Consider the following 17,500-nt stretch of genomic DNA (forward strand, 5'->3'; position numbering starts at 1 on the left):
CGGATGCAATGGCAATGAAAGGATATAATGGGTAAATCTTACAAGCCCTTGTCTCTCCTGTGCTTGAGGTGGGCAGTAACATCCTACAAAGAAATATCTTGATTAACATTCCTCCTGCTGTTTTATTTTTGCTCCATTTTGTATATTTATTTGATTCAATGATCCATTGCTCTTGTCATTCTGTTCTTCTATCAGCTTCAATATGCGAGCACACACACACACACACACACACACACACACACACACACACACACACACACACACACACACACACACACACACACACACACACACACACACACACACACACACACACACACCTCTTCTGGCTAAACTGTTGCATAGACTTCACCTTTTACATTTATTTCCTCCCTTCCCCTCTCTCTCCCAACCCTCCGCCTCCCCCCCCCCCCCCCCCGACCCTCCCATTCCCTTCCCCTCATCACAACCTCGCTTTCCCCTCCCCTACTTCACTCCCTTACTCCACTCCCTTGCTCCACTCCCTTACTCCACTCCCTTCCTCCCCTTCTCTCACTGCCCTCCCTTCCTGCCGTCCCCCAACCTTCACCTTCCCTCCCCCTTCTGCCCTCCCCCAACCTTCATCTCAGTCACCTCCTCCCTCCCCTTCCTCAACCCCTCCCTTCCCCCCCTCCCCTATCTCCTCCACTCTCCCTTTCTCTACCCCCCCTCCTCCATCTCCTCCCTCCCCTCACCTTCCCCCCACCCTCCTCCCTTCCTTCCTCTCTCTCACCACTTGTCCCCCCCCTTTCCCTCTCCTCTCCCTCCCCCTCCTCATCCCCTCCTCTCTCTTCCCCCCTCTCTTAATATTCCCATCTTGGAACGACTCTCCATTTACCAACAATGCCGGGTACTCCTGCTAGTACATACAGTGCATTCAGAAAGTATTCAGACCCCGTCAATTTTTTCACATTTTGTTATGTTGCAGCCTTATGCTGAAATCGTTTAAATTCATTTTTTCCCTCATCAATCTGCACTCAATACCCCATAATGACAAAGAGAAAACAGGATTTTAGAAATTTTGCAAATTTATAAAAAAGAAAAAACTGAAATATCACATTGACATAAGTATTCAGACCCTATGCTATGACACTTGAAATTTTGCTCAGGTGCCTCCCAATTCTCTTGATCATCTTTGAGATGTTTCTACACCTTGATTGGAGTCCACCTGTGGTAAATTCAATTGATTGAACATGATTTGGGAGGGGGTAAGGGGGAGGGATGGCAGGAATGGGGGAGGTGGGGAAGGGGAGCGGAGGGGGGAGGTGGGGGAGGGGAGGGGGGAATGAGGGGGAGGCAGGAGAGGAAAGAGGTTCATATATATGCTGGTGGGTGAATGGGGTGAATGTGAAGTTCATCACGTTTCTGAGGTAAGTGTGATGCCGATCAGGAAGAAGAAGAAGCCGTACTACCAACTTCGTACACCTCCGGTATTGTTTGATTTATTTGTATTCAAATGTCTGGTGATTGTTTTGTATTTATTTATGCGAATGTGTACTTGTATATAACTGTCTAATTTTAAAAGGCTTCGGCACTATCGAGTGTTTTTTTTGTTTGTTTGTTTTTTGTTTTTGTATCAAATTTTTTTTAGCTACATAAAAACGCTCTTTTTCTTCTTTTTTTTTTTCTTTGCATAAAACACTCCCAGGCACTCACTTATGAACCTCTGAAAGTTTGACGAAGATTTGTTCAGCCATCTCTGAGAAAATTGGCGACACACACACAGACAGACATCTCTCTGATATAGTATACGAGCTGAAAGCACCCGGCGTTGCCCGGGTTATTTTTGAATGAATTTACTACTAAAATTCAGCTTTTACTCGCGGCCGTAGAAGATTGACTACTATAATTCAGCTCAGCTTTTAATTGCGAAATGGGCCCAGCCCGGCCGATGCGGCCACGACCGGCCTCGCCACCGAGCCTATAACCTTCCTGGGGCCCGTCCCGACATTTTTGGTTCTTTTTGAATGAATTTACTACCATAATTCAGCTTTTACCCACGGCCTTAGAAGATTGACTACTATAATTCAGCTCAGCTTTTAATTGTGAAATGGGCCCGGCCCGGCCGAAGCGGCCACAACCGGCCTCGCCACCTATACTAGCCTAAAACCTTCCCGGGGCCCGTCCCGACATTTTTTGTATTAGAGGTTTGCTCCTATCTTTCACCGTTCAGGAGATTAGCTTGCGCAGACAAACAAACAAAAACTTTCTTTTATAATATAGAGAGAAGAGAAGAGAATAGAGAAGATATATATATATATATACACACACACACACACATATATATATATATATATATATATATATATATATATATATATATATATATATATATATATATATACAGACTTGGCATTTAATATGGAATATTTTTTTTGTGGGGGTGAACTTACTTTTCAAGATGTCTTAGAACCAAAAGTTCGTTGGAATTATGTTGAAATTATTCTAGATTTTGTTAATGTGACCTTTAAAAGAAACAAAAACCACATTTGACATTTCGAATCAAATAAATTGATCCTTGAAAGTGATGGAAACTGATATCGAACTCAATTCACGGACAGTACTGTGTTAAACTTCTGTACGTTTTCCAGAAGTATCTCTTTATTTTGCACATTAGCCCAAATTTTTTTTAACAAAAACAAAAGTTAAATTACGACTGGGATTACGGACAGTAAAATTACAGTTCAGTACTTCGTGTAACCCCCACGAGCATTCAGGAGAGCACGTACACGTTGAGGCATGCTGTTCACGAGATTTGCCAAGGTTTGGACAGGAATCGCTTGCCATGCAGTGACAATAGCCTGCTGCAATTCACGCACAGAGGTCGGCTGCTGGTCCAAGTGGTCGATTTGACGCGTTAATTCTGCCCACAAGTTCTCTATCGGATTCATATCCGGGGACATGGCAGGCCACTCCATATGCTCTACATCACGGTCAGCAATAAAGTGTTGGATCATGCGAGCACGATGAGGCCGTGCATTGTCATCTTGGAAGACAAAGTTTCCTCGAAAGGCTGCACGAGCAAATGGAAGCAATGTTTCTTCCTGAATGGCCCTGTACATGAACTGGTTCAGGTTTCCATTCGGAACAACCAGGTCAGTTTTGCCCCCTGCATGAAAAGCAGCCCAAACTGTCACCCCACCACCTCCAGCTTGGACTCTTGGCACTATACAATCTTTGTTGTAGGCTTCATGCACTTGTCTGCGCACTCGGATGCGGCCATCTTGACGATAGACCAGAAATCTAGACTCGTCACTGAAGATCACGTGATTCCAGTGTCCTGGCTGCCATTGACGGTGCTCTCTGGCCCTCTGCAATCGGCGGTGGCGGTGTTGTCTGGTCAGGCGTGGCTTTCTCAGGGGACGGCTGGCACGATAGCCTGCTTGAACCAGTCGTTGGTTGACTCGCCTTCTGGATGCAGGCACATTTGTCAGTTGCTGCCCCTCAGCCCTAAGCCGATTAGCTGACTTGGTACGGCCATTGCGGACTAACCGGTGCAGCTGGCGATCATCCCTCCTTGTAGTTCTGCGGGGACGTCCTGACTTCGGTATTGGAGTAGGGACACCCCTCTGAGCATTTCGTTTCAGGATCTTTGACACCTGACCTTGAGTGATGCCATACTGCCGAGCAATAGCACGCTGTTTCATGCCGTAATTTCGTAAAGCCACCACTCCATGACAAACAGCATTGTCGAGTTGACGGACCATCTCCAGAGGAAGCGGCAATAACTTTTGGAGACGTGCAGCAGTTGTTTTCCACGAATACAGAACGCAACAACCCTTGTATACTCGACTGTGAAGCCAATCATCAAATGCACCTGTCTGTACATTTTGCCGCGCCACCTGTGATATAATCCTGTTGTTGACTTCTTGCTGCGACAGACAATCGGTGACATGGTTCTTTTAACAAATAAATCACCAAAGTGTAAAAGAAACTCACCAGATTGATATACTGAGTGAAGAAAGTAAACCCAAGTCAAGAAAAAAAAAAATGCCATATTAAATGCCAAGTCTGTATATATATGTATGTATATATATATATATATATATATATATATATATATATATATATATATATATATATATATATATATATATATATATATATATTGTTGCGGATTTGAGAATCATGTGTAATTGTTGTAAATATCACCCCCTGTAAGTGTAATGAATTCTTGTAAATATCTCCGTTTGGTGTGTAAAGGTCAAAGGTCGTCCTCTTAGTTAATCCATCGCATACACGCAGGCCACCATATACCCTTCTAAATAGTTATTTCTTTATTATGTGTACTAGTTTGAGGTTGTGTTTCCCATTAGTTGACTCTACATTGCACCGAATTTAAATAAGGTAGATTCCCTTTCAATTCCCCATTTGTCCGCAATTGCCAACTGCATTCGCCCTCCATTGAACACGCGGTCGGTTCGGAGAAGAAAGGCGTGTCTCCGCCCTCGTCATCGGAGGGAGGAGTGAGCCAGCCCCGATCAACCAACCAAGGATGAGGGGTTTGGCTTGAGAGGGCGGAGACAGAACGACCGGGGAGGTTCGCCAAGATTCGAGGGTGTGGCCTATATAACCCGTCGCGCGACGCCCCCACCAGAGATGATTGAGGGAGAGAGATGCGCGCAAGAGTTCAGTGAGGGACTGCTTTGTGAAAGAGGTGAAGAACGAAGTCATTGAGGGAGCCAGAGAGTGAAGGAGCCCGAATAGAGAGCTCTGGGAAAGGAGACGCTGTTCCAACCAGCCTTGCCACGACAAGCTCCGACGTGTTGCTGCGAGCATCCCGGCCATGTGGACCCGAGTGCGGAGGGGCGGCGGCTGCTCACTCCCGGCCCGACCATTCTCCTGCTCCAACTGAACCTTCCTCTCCTTCCAGCCATTCGTTCCTGCCTTCATTCCCTGTGTAAGTCTGATTGTCGTCCGTCTTCTGTGTTGTCCTGGGGTATAAGTAAGACTGTTTAGGTAAGTTAATATTGCTCTGTGTCCTTCTGGTCCTTCCATCCTTCTGTAAATTATTTTCGTATCTTTCCTTCGCCTTGGTTCTTTTGGTCTTGTACATAATAGTTAGTAATAAATTATATTTGTTCTTCCTACTTTTGCCTTCTTCTTCTGCACATCCGTTCGTCTTTGAGGTTTCCACATTGAACACCTGTGGCGCGATTTGGCCAACGTTTAAGAATCGGGTCAGTTACTTGCTAATGGTTCGTGCCGCGGCTGCTAATCCGCTCGGCAATTAACATCTTGTCCGCGGTCGCGAACGGAGTTGCTCACCTGCCTCTCCGGAGGGAGCTTGGGCAACTTCAGGACTCACGTCGGTCAGTCATACACAAGGGGATTAATCCCCCCTTCTTAAAGGGGAAAAGGCTGACGTAGAGATCCGTAACAATTGGTGTCAGGAGCGAGATTCGGACCTGAAGTGCTCTTAACGCACTCAAAAATTACGAGTGGTATAAATTTTTTTATTTAACATCCAAATTTAAAATCGGGCCATGGATAGTCAAGGCGATCGGGTGCCGGTGGGAGTAGAGTTAGAAGGGGTAGAAGTGACCCAGGACCCCAGGGAAGAAGTGGGAATAATGGAGGAGGAAAGCAATGAGGATGTGGTTGCAGAGGGTTCAGGCGCACAAGATGGCGCCCTCGCGCACGATGTTGCAGCGGCACCAAATGTCGCCGCGCCCGTGACCGTAGCAGCACCGCCAATGGACTGGGGCCTTTTCATGCTGCAAATGGAGGCCCTTATGGCCAAGATGGGGGAGCAAATGGAAAATAAAATGGATGCTCGGAGCGATAAATTGAGTGAGAAACTGGGAGGCCAAATGGGGGCAATGAGGGACGAAGCGCGGGGTACCAGCGCCCAAATTGGGAAGTTGGACAGTAAACTTGGGGGATTAGAAAATCAAATAGGGGAATTGAGGAATGATATGGGAAGCCAAATCGGGGGGCTCGAAGGTAAATTGGGGGGCCAACTAGAGGACATGGGTAATCAAATTTGGGAAATGAAGGAGGGGTTAACGGGGTTGGAAAATAGAATGGCTGCCCAGGAGAATCAGATGGAAGGGGTGAAAAATGGGTTAGGGGGGTTAGAAAACACTATGGAAGGCAAATTGAGGGAAATAGGGGAGCAATCTGCCCGGGAAATTAAACAAATGGGAGATCAGATAGAGGAAGTGAAAATCGGGTTGGAAACTAAATTGGATGCCCAGAGGAATGATTTGGAGCAGATGAGGGCAGCCTCTACCAAGGATATGGGAGAAATGGGAGAGGAGATCAGACGAGGTGTGGGCGAGGAGGTCTCGGGGGTACGCGAGGAGGTAAAGCGAGGTGAGGAGCGTATGGAGAAAGAGGTGAGAAATAGGACGGCTAGGTTACAGGGGGGAATAGAAGATCTAACGAGGGGAGTAGAACAGCTGACGGTGGGACAAAAGGAATTAGTGGAGCAGGTGGAAAAGAACACTGCGGTAATCGGGGGGTTAAAGGCGACTCAGAAGGGGATAAAAGAGGGACTTATAGCGACGAAGCGGGAATGTCAGATGGTACATGAGGGGTTGACAAAGAGGTTGGACGAGGTGACAGAAGCAATGGAGACGAAAGAACGGGAGGTAAGGACGCACATATAAACGATCAAGGTGACTTTAGAGGACGAAATTGAGGGGGCGCACCGGGAAATGAAAGAGGTGAAGCAAAAATTAGAGAATGTGGAAGAGGGGGTGAGTGAAATTAAGAAGAGACTGAGGGAAACTAAGAGGGAGATAAAGGAGGAAGTGATGGAATATGTACAAGGTCTGTGCTCAAATCATGAATATGTGCTTACTGACCAAATAAAGAGTTTGCAGGTGGCGGAGGAGGAGCGGAGACGAGGTGCCGAGGTGAGTGGCGATATACTCGGGAATGTTTATGGTGTGAGGGGAGATTCAGTCGGCTTGGGTGTTGGTGTAGACCCGGGTGTTCGTGAGACTGCTGGTAAGGTGTGCGACAGGTACAGAGTGTGAAGGAGGAGGTGTGCGAGGATGTCCGACTATGGGTGTGTGTGAGGAAAAAGTGCGCGCCGAGGAGTGAGTGTGCTGTCGAGAGTGAGTTGGTCGTGGCGCAGGTGCGGGGGGGGGGGGGGGCACATGAAAGCGCGTGATGGGGGGTGTTACAGGGGATGTAACGGAAGAGTGCACACCTGTGGTGAGTGTTACGGAGGACGTAACGGGAGAGTGTGCACAAGAGGATGCACGAGAAAAGTGTGTAACGGACGGGTGCATGATAACTGAGTGCGCTGTCGAGAGTAAGGATGAATGCGCGACCGAGTGTGGTGGTGAGAGTAGTGAGAGTGACACGGAGCACGAGTTGGTTGTAGCAGGTGAGAGAGGATGCACACCTGGAATGGAAGGATGCACACCTGGAATGGTCGAGCGCGTGTGGGAATGCACACTTGAGTTGGTAGTGAAGCACGTGATTTTGTGTGCAGGTGAGTGCACACCCGTGGTTGTCACAGAGGATGTGACCGAGGAGTGGGCGCGAAGAGGTGTGTTGGTGAGGTGTACGACCGACGAGTGTGTGCCAAGGCGTGCGGTGGTCAGGTGTGTGACGAAGTCTATGAGTGTACCTGGGGGGTGTGTAAGAGAAGGTGCAATGACGGAGAGTATGGAGACAGCTGGATGTGTGAGCAAGGAACGGAACGTGGGGTGTGAGCATGCAAGTGTAGCATCGACGTTAAACGGAGCAGCGGTTAGATCGACTTGTAGCCGAAGCGAGCCCTCGGTTCGTGCCGGGCTTTGTGTGCAACGGGAAATTAGCGGGGATCGTAACCACGGCGGTTTCGAAAGAACCGCCGTACGCGATCCACGCCGGGCCTAGCTCTAAACGGTCGCGTCCGAGCTCCGCTAAGCGGAGCAGGCGGCCCGGTTCGAGGACACCTAGGAAGGGTCGACACCGCGACCCCTTGTGGTTGCCGCGCTCCGGCCGGCCGAGATGGGGGCATCGGACGGTTCCGTGCCGAGATGGTGCGTGCGATCCCGGCCCGAGTAAACCTCCTTTGCTGCACCGACTGCTGGACGGACCCAACCGCCGGCAACAGACCACCCGCATTCATTGCTCGGCTTCGCGAAGCCAGGCTTTGAAAATGTAACGACGCACCGAGGCTCAAGTTAAAGGACATTTGGTAGGGATAGGGAATTTGCGATTGGAAAATTTTTGATTGGTTGGAATTTGATGAGCAAAATTTATAATGAAAGATGCCCGATGTGGTGGGATGGCAACTCTGCCATCTCTCACACACGGGGCACATGAGCAATAGCTATGGGGTTTTTGGCAGCGTAAGCTCGCCGAGGGAGGGTTTGGATAAAATGATGGGGATCTAGAGAAGAGATGACCATAGGTAACGGTAGCATTAAGTAGCGACATTACACCTGTAGTGGGGACATAGAGAGGTTAGAATGGTTGATAACGACGTGGTATGTGCTTAGTTTAAAGGGAAGACGGGGAGCACCAAGTTAGAGGGAAACCAGGTAGATCAGATGATGCCGTGTGTTTGTGTTGAAAGTGCATGAGGAACAATTGTAGTTGTGAGTTGTATTGAGCGTGGAAGTGTATGGAGCAGTGCATAAGGAATAATTGTGGTTGTGCATTGTATGGAATGATTGAATGGCCTGGGAGGAAGGAGGGGGGTAGGTGGCACCAGGTGTGATTCCACAGGTGTGCAAGTGAACAGGTGTATGGAGCAGTGTATGAGTGAGTAATGGTGATTGTGTGTTGTGTTGACCGAATGGTCCTGGAGGAAGGAGGGTGCAGGAAGCACCAGGTGTGATGGCACAGGTGTGCAAATACAGGTGCATGGAGAATGGTTGTGTGGAATACATGGAGTATGGAATATATGGAGTATGGAATGGATGGTGTGGAGTGAGTATGGTGGAAACTGTGGAGTGGAGTGGATGGTGCGACGGTGTGAATGGGGGTAAAGTGGACCCCTATCACGAATACCCGGGAGGGTAGTTTAAGAGTTAGGTAGAGGGAGTAGGTAAATTGTGGTTGGATATTGGCATCTGTGGTGTGTGTGGAAGAATGGTGTTTGGATGGGTGCATTAGTGACGTGGAAATGGCTGGGCGTGTGGCCTGTTAGTGTGTGTAGTTAAATGGGCACTCCGCCACTGTTAGGATGTCGGCCAGGTGAGGCCGCAGGTGGGCTCTGGGAGCCGGTAGAGTTGTTGTGGATGGGGCCCGAGGATCCAAAGGACGGACCCGGGTAGCCCAGTGCCAGAGAAGGCACCGAGTGGGGAGAGCGCCAGAGGGCCTTCCCCAGTTAGATAGGTTAGGGTGAGGAGCAGGTAAGCTCGGATGCAACTGCAGTGGTGGAGGTGTGCAGGTGGGTAGACCTGCTGGGAGAGCCACACGACCCAGTCCTGAAATTGTGCAAAGGCACAGGGAGTTGAATCGGGTGAGTGAGACCCCCAATTGATGAAGCACCACAGTTTGGTCAATGGGAATTTGGTTCTTGAAACCGCATAGAGTGTAAGATGGGCAATGGATTGGCAGGGAAAGACCCCGGGTAGTGCAAAGTGTGTTAATGTCATTTAGAAGGTAGATAGGATGGAAATCTCCTCGCACCATCTACATCCACTCACCTGAGGTGACAAAACTCCACACCATGCCATGTTTTTATTATTTTTTTGTGCAAATATTTGGATTGTGAGATGCATCATGACGTGGGTGTGACATTTTGTTGATTTTCCATCTCTCCCTCCTTGTGAGGATTGATGATGAATTGGTGATGGCAAATTTTAGACAATGGGATTGTGGTGACGAATTTGGTATTAGGGGAAATATTGGGAAGACGTGACAGTAGCGACGAATTGGTAATGTGTAGATTTTTGTACATACGGGGGTAGGGGGCAAGGGTAGAACAGATGACGGGTGGGGTGACGTACGGTAGGGACGAGCTTTTCTCCGCTCGGTCTCCAGACGCACCTCACCTTGCATTGCCTTTATTGATGTGTACCCTTGTGACCTGACCCCTCGCTAACCTGCCCTCTCTGTCTTCCTTCCCCGACCCATGGATCGGGCTCTCTGGGCACCGAGGGGAGCGTGCGGGAGTCCGCCATTGTGTGCCGGAACCCCCGCAACCAGCTGTCTGCATCGATGCACCACTTATGGACCACATGTCTGTGGCTGAGCACCACTCATGGACCCCACGGGTTGGGGCATGGCCCCTCTGCTGGAACCGGCCACGATGGCCCAAGATCTTGCTTGCGGACCCGGTGAGGTGGTACCAAGCCCACAGGTGAACCACTCATAGTCGGCCCCTGTGGGCCATAAATAAAAAACGGACACGTTTGTGCATTTTTTATTTCCACCAAATAGGCAGCAAAAGACGAAGAAAGACAAATCAGGAAGAACAATGGCCAGCAGAGGGAGCCGAAGAGCAAGACCAGCACCAGGGGTTTGTTTATTTTTGTGTGAACTTTGGTGACTGTGCACTCCGGTGCGTTTTGGTGCTTTATGGTGCTTTGATGATAATTGGTGCTGGTGCGTCGATGCAGCGCAGGCTGTCTCCTCCCCCCCCCCCCCCCCCCCAAAAAAGGAACAATCGTAGGTCCTGGGTTGCGTTGTGTAAATACAATTAGCGTCATTTGTAAATAATGCTCCCCACCGTTCATGTTTAGTTTGAAGACAATTCCGCAATTCGGTTAGCTGTGGGCGTAAATCTGTTAGGCAGGGTGCAATGCAGCAGGGGGACATACTTATTTGTGTTTTAAAACTGTCACACTCAGGGTCAGGTTAAATGTAGAGGGAACTACACCTATGTGTCACACTAAGTTAAAGTTTTATAGGTCCGAGGACGTGCCTGGAGGATGAGGGTGCAGTGTTGCGGATTTGAGAATCATTTGTAATTGTTGTAAATATCACCCTCTGTAAGTGCAATGAATTCTTGTAAATATCTCCATTTGGTGTGTAAAGGTCAAAGGTCGTCCTCTTAGTTAATCCATCGCATACATGCAGGCCACCATATACCCTTCTAAATAGTTATTTATTTATTATGTGTATTAGTTTAAGGTTGTGTTTCCCATTAGTTGACTCTACATTGCACGGAATTCAAATAAGGTAGATTCCCTTTCAATTCCCCATTTGTCCGCAATTGCCAACTGCATTCGCCCTCCATTGAACACGCGGTCGGTTCGGAGAAGAAAGGCGTGTCTCCGCCCTCGTCATCGGAGGGAGGAGTGAGCCAGCCCCGATCAACCAACCAAGGATGAGGGGTTTGGCTTGAGAGGGCGGAGACAGAACGACCGGCGAGGTTCGCGAAGATTCGAGGGTGTGGCCTATATAACCCGTCGCGCGAGGCCCCCACCAGAGATGATTGAGGGACAGAGATGCACGCAAGAGTTCAGTGAGGGACTGCTTGGTGAAAGAGGTGAAGAACGAAGTCATTGAGGGAGCTAGAGAGTGAAGAAGCCCGAATAGAGAGCTCTGGGAAAGGAGACGCTGTTCCAACCAGCCTTGCCACGACAAGCTCCGACGTGTTGCTGCGAGCATCCCGGCCGTGTGGACCCGAGTGCGGAGGGGTGGCGGCTGCTCACTCCCGGCCCGACCATTCTCCTGCTCCAACTGAACCTTCCTCTCCTTCCAGCCATTTGTTCCTGCCTTCATTCCCTGTGTAAGTCTGATTGTCGTCCGTCTTCTGTGTTGTCCTGGGGTATAAGTAAGACTGTTTAGGTAAGTTAATATTGCTCTGTGTCCTTCTGGTCCTTCCTTCCTTCTGTAAATTATTTTCGTATCTTTCCTTCTCCTTGGTTCTTTTGGTCTTGTACATAATAGTTAGTAATAAATTATATTTGGTCTTCCTACTTTTGCCTTCTTCTTCTGCACATCCGTTCGTCTTTGAGGTTTCCACATTGAACACCTGTGGCGTGATTTGGCCAACGTTTAAGAATCAGGTCAGTTACTTGCTAATGGTTCATGCCACGGCTGCTAATCCGCTCGGCAATTAACATCTTGTCCGCGGTCGCGAACGGGGTTGCTCACCTGCCTCTCCGGAGGGAGCTTGGGCTACTTCAGGACTCACGTCGGTCAGTCATACACAAGGGGATTAATCCCCCCTTCTTAAGGGGAACAAGTACAAAAAGTTAATTAAAACAAAAGCCGCGTCGATGTTACACAATGCCTAGATGCAGCTGTGCCTATAACGTCGATGTTATAGGCACAGGACATTCCTATTGATTCGATTACTTGATGTTATTTTTGTGCAAAGTGAAAATATATCTCGGCAATTTCCCGTGTGTGGCGACGAATTTTTAATATATCTCGGCATTTTCCCGTCTGTTATTTCAGGCGGTGTATGACTGACCATGCCGCGATTTAAAAAATATATATCTCGGCAATTTCCCATGTGTGGCGACACGTGAACGAAGCTATGCTGCTCTCTCCACATTATTGTGACGACGTATAAATTAAATATTTCATCGTGACGATTGTCATCAAATGGACGAATTTTTAATATATCTCGGCATTTTCCCGTCTGTTATTTCGGGCGGTGTATGACTGACCATGCCGCGATTTAAACAAAATATATATATCTCGGCATTTTCCCGTCTCTTATTTCGGGCGGTGTATGACTGACCATGCCGCGATTAAAAAAAAAAAAATCTCAATGTACTTGAAGTTACAGGCCTTTGAGAAGTCATTTCGTTCTAAAAGGGCAACTTTCATTGGATTTTCTTCCCGTTTTTTTTCAACCGAGTCTAAAACTATGTTAGCGACTGTGAAAAATGAAATGATATATCGAATTTGATTTGAAATAAAACTGTGTGAGAGAGGAAGACACCACGGGCCTACAAAACAGGCCTCAAAGCTATGCGAGTTAATAAAATGGTGGATATTTGTTTATATGAAGGCTCTCCCAGAATGGGTGGAGCTATGGTTCCCAGAATGGGTGGAGCTTTGAGGTTTTGTCTTCTCTGCAAGAACAAGAACAAGAAGAAGAACAACAACAACAGCAGAGGGCATTCTTTGAGCAGCGTCTGCGACGCGGCTAAAAAGGCCGACGAAGAGATCCGTAACAATATATATATATATACACAGACTTGGCATTTAATATGGAATATTTTTTTTGTGGGGATGAACTTACTTTTCAAGATGATTTAGAACCAAAAGTTCATTGGAATTATGTTGAAATAATTCTAGATTTTGTTAATGTGACCTTTAAAAAAAAAACAACCACATTTAACATTTCGAAGCAAATAAATTGATCCTTGAAAGTGATGTAAACTGATATCGAACTCAATTCACAGACAGTACTGTGTTAAACTTCTGTACGTTTTCCAGAAGTATCTCTTTATTTTGCACATTAGCCAAAAATTTTTTTAACAAAAACAAAAGTTAAATTACGACTGGGATTACGGACAGTAAAATTACAGTTCAGTACTTCGTGTAACCCCCACGAGCATTCAGGAGAGCACGTACACATTGAGGCATGCTGTTCACGAGATTTGCCAAGGTTTGGACAGGAATCGCTTGCCAAGCAGTGTCAATAGCCTGCGGCAATTCACGCACAGAGGTAGCCTGCTGGTCCAAGTTGTCGATTTGACGCGTTAATTATGCCTACAAGTTCTCTATCGGATTCATATCTGGGGACATGGCAGGCCACTCCATATGCTCCACACCACGGTCAGCAAGAAAGTGTTGGATCATGCTAGCACGATGAGGCCGTGCATTGTCATCTTGGAAGACAAAGTTTCCTCGAAAGGCTGCACGAGCAAATGGAAGCAATGTTTCTTCCAGAATGGCCCTGTACTTGAACTGGTTCAGGTTTCCATTCAGAACAACCAGGTCAGTTTTGCCCCCTGCATGAAAAGCAGCCCAAACGGTCACCCCACCACCTCCAGCTTGGACTCTTGGCACTATACAATCTTCGTTGTAGGCTTCATGCACTTGTCTGCGCACTCGGACGCGGCCATCTTGACGATAGACCAGAAATCTAGACTCGTCACTGAAGATCACATGATTCCAGTGTCCTGGCTGCCATTGACGGTGCTCTCTGGCCCACTGCAATCGGCGCTGGTGGTGTTGTCTGGTCAGGCGTGGCTTTCTCAGGGGACGCTTGGCACGATAGCCTGCTTGAACCAGTCGTTGGTTGACTAGCTTTCTGGATACAGGCACATTTGTCAGTTGCTGCCACTCAGCCCTAAGCCGATTTGCTGACTTGGTACGGCCATTGTGGACTAACCGGTGCAGCTGGCGATCATCCCTCCTTGTGGTTCTGCGGGGACCTCCTGGCCTCGGTATTGGAGTAGGGACACCCCTCTGAGCATTTCGTTTCAGGATCTTTGACACCTGACCTTGAGTGATGCCATACTGCCGAGCAATAGCACGCTGTTTCATGCCGGAATTTCGTAAAGCCACCACTCCATGACAAACAACATTGTCGAGTTGACGGACCATCTCCAGAGTAAGCGGCAATAACTTTTGTAGATGTGCAGCAGTTGTTTTCCACAAATACAGAACGCAACAACCCTTATATACCCGATTGTGAAGCGAATCGTCAAATGTACCTGTCCGTACATTTTGTCACGCCACCTGTGATATAATCCTGTTATTGACTTCTTGCTGCGACAGACAATCAGCGACATGGTTCTTTTAACAAAGAAATCACCGAAGCGTAAAATAAACTCACCAGATTGATATACTGAGTTCAGAAAGTAAACCCAAGTCAAGAAAAAAAAAATATTCCATATTAAATGCCAAGTCTGTGTGTATATATATATATATATATATATATATATATATATATATATATATATATATATATATATACAGTCATCCCTCGCTATATCGCGGTTCACTTTTCGCGGCTTCGGTACATCGCGGGTTTTTCTCGCTAGTATATGTAAAATTATATCGCCGATTTTTCGCTATATCGCGGGATTTTGCGGTATAAATGTATTTTTATATACTATTATTTTAAATATTTTTGTGGTAAAATAAGCATTTTCTAGCCTAAAAAATTTAAAAAACGTAAAGAAATAAGAAAAATACAGTAATTAAAACATATTACAAGAAATAAAATACTGTACATAGTGTACAGTAGAAGGGTAGACAAAGAGTCGTGCGTATGGAAAACGCAGATGCGGCAGCTTCCACTTGCGCGCTAGTTACCCACGTAATGGGTAACTGTAACTGTAATGCTCTTTCTGGCTGTGCAGTTCATTCATCATCGTCATCACCTTCATCGTCATCAGTACTGCACAGCTAATTCATCATCATCTTCATCACGCAAGTTGTAGTATTGAAGAGCCGGGGCTCTTGCTTGATATGGACGAAATGACGGGCAAGACACAAACTCGTCCGAGAAGATATTTATTCTCAAAACCAACTCGGGAACACTGAAAAGCCCGTTTATCGGGCTGAATTATAAAGCACAACCAGAAACCGAAAGCCACGCCTCTCAAGCGTGGCGTGCTTCGGTGGTCACGTGATCAACAGGTGTAGCTGATTATACCCACAAAGCGCGGCACGCTTTAGCGGTCACGTGACCAGCCACTCTCGCGCCGGGGATCCCCGCCGGTGACGTCACCGGCTGGAGCAAGGAGATTCTGATGCTGGTCTTGCTTGGGGGACCCATGGGTAGCTACAGTATCTTCAATGGTGAGTACCCATTAGAATTTTATATGTTGTTAAAATTACGTATGTTTAAGAGTGTAAAAAGTGTTTAAGAGTATAGGAAGTGTTTATAAGAGTATGGGAAAGGTTAATAAGAGTGTGGGGAGGGTCATAAAGCTTTAAAATATATATAAATAATAAAATAAAAATATGGTCGCTACTTCGCGGATTTTCGTCTATCGCGGGGGGTTCTGGAACGTAACCCCCGCGATAAACGAGGGATCACTGTATATATATATATATATATATATATATATATATATATATATATATATATATATATATATATATATATATATATATATATATATATATACATACATATATATATACATATATATATATATATATATATATATACACAGTGGAACCTTGACTTACGAGTGCCCCAACTTACGAGTTTTTCGAGATACGAGCCGTCGCTCGGGCGGTTTATTGCTTTGAGATGCGAGCCGAGATCTGAGTTACGAGCTTTCGCCACCCGGTCACGTGGTTATCTTGCCGTGCAAGTACAGTATCTCTGCCGTATATCGCTGCATTTTTGTTTTCGCATGTTGGTTATTTTGAGTTTACGCCAGCCGCCACCAGGTGGGTTCTGGTCACGTGGTTATCTTGCCGTGCAAGTACAGTATCTCTGCCGTATATCGCTGCATTTTTGTTTTCGCATGTTGGTTATTTTGAGTTTACGCCAGCCGCCACCAGGTGGGTTCTGGTCACGTGGTTATCTTGCAGTGCAAGTACAGTATCTCTGCCGTATATCGCTGCTTTTTTGTTTTCGCATGTTGGTTATTTTGAGTTTACGCCAGCCGCCACCAGGTGGGTTCCGGTCACGTGGTTATCTTGCCGTGCAAGTACAGTATCTCTGCCGTATATCGCTGCATTTTTGTTTTCGCATTTTGGTTATTTTGGAAAATTTCTTAGTTTTAACCATGGGGCCTAAGAAAGTGAGTGCCAAGTGCAGTGCTGAGAAGAAGAAGAGGATGATGAGCTTGGCTATAAAACACGCAATCGTCGAACAACATGAGCGAGGTGTGCGTGTTGTCGACTTGATGAGGCGGATGTGAAGGCAGCTGAAGATTTTATTATAACTGAGAAGAAGAAGAGGATGATGTGCTTGGGTATAAAACACGCAATCGTCGAAAAACATGAGCGAGGTGTGCGTGTTGTCGACTTGGTGAGGCGGATGTGAAGGCAGCTGAAGATTTTATTATAACTGAGAAGAAGAAGAGGATGATGTGCTTGGATATAAAACACGCAATCGTCGAAAAACATGAGCGAGGTGTGCGTGTTGTCGACTTGGTGAGGCGGATGTGAAGGCAGCTGAAGATTTTATTATAACTTTTGCCGAACTGATAGAAGCCGAACGATACATCCCCCAGCAAATCTTCAACTGTGACGAGACAGGGCTCTTCTGGAAAAAGATGCCGAGGAGGACGTATATAACGGCAGAGGAGAAGAGCATGCCAGGCCACAACTTGTTCAGAGTGCCGGCGATAGCTCGCCTTCTCTTTGTGGAAAACACGGTGAGATCCTTAACATCCAACAACTAATGGGACGCAAACGGGGCGCCCAGTTTAGCGGTACACACATTGATGAATCACCCTGCCTGTGATTCACCCATGACCGGTTATAGCTGGGTCGGGATTCAAACCCAGGCTGGACAGTTTAGACTTTAGAGTCAAGTGTGCGTACCTCCAGTCCAGGCCATCCTGCCAACTTGTATGCTGCATACAGGTGAAATATAAAGCGCGAGATATTTTTATATATACTGTATATTTAAAAAAAAATTGGTGTGGTTTTTGGCGGGCTGGAACGGATTAATAGCATTTCAATGCATTTTAATGGGGAA

The 17,500-nt window shown here is 46.9% G+C and overlaps 1 protein-coding gene across 1 annotated transcript in view; it reads left to right on the forward strand.

Moving 5' to 3' along the window:
- The first annotated feature begins 52 nt into the window (after positions 1 to 52).
- LOC137420910 (PDZ domain-containing protein 8) overlaps positions 53 to 17,500 on the forward strand; it is a 53,606-nt gene continuing 36,158 nt past the window's right edge. The window contains exon 1 of the mRNA XM_078772190.1: positions 53 to 68. The gene's annotated coding sequence lies outside the window, so the exon portion shown is untranslated. The remainder of the gene's footprint in view (positions 69 to 17,500) is intronic.

This window comes from Myxine glutinosa, chromosome 2 (genome assembly GCF_964187855.1).
Source record: "Myxine glutinosa chromosome 2, kmMyxGlut1.1, whole genome shotgun sequence".
Taxonomy (NCBI): Eukaryota; Metazoa; Chordata; class Myxini; order Myxiniformes; family Myxinidae; genus Myxine; species Myxine glutinosa.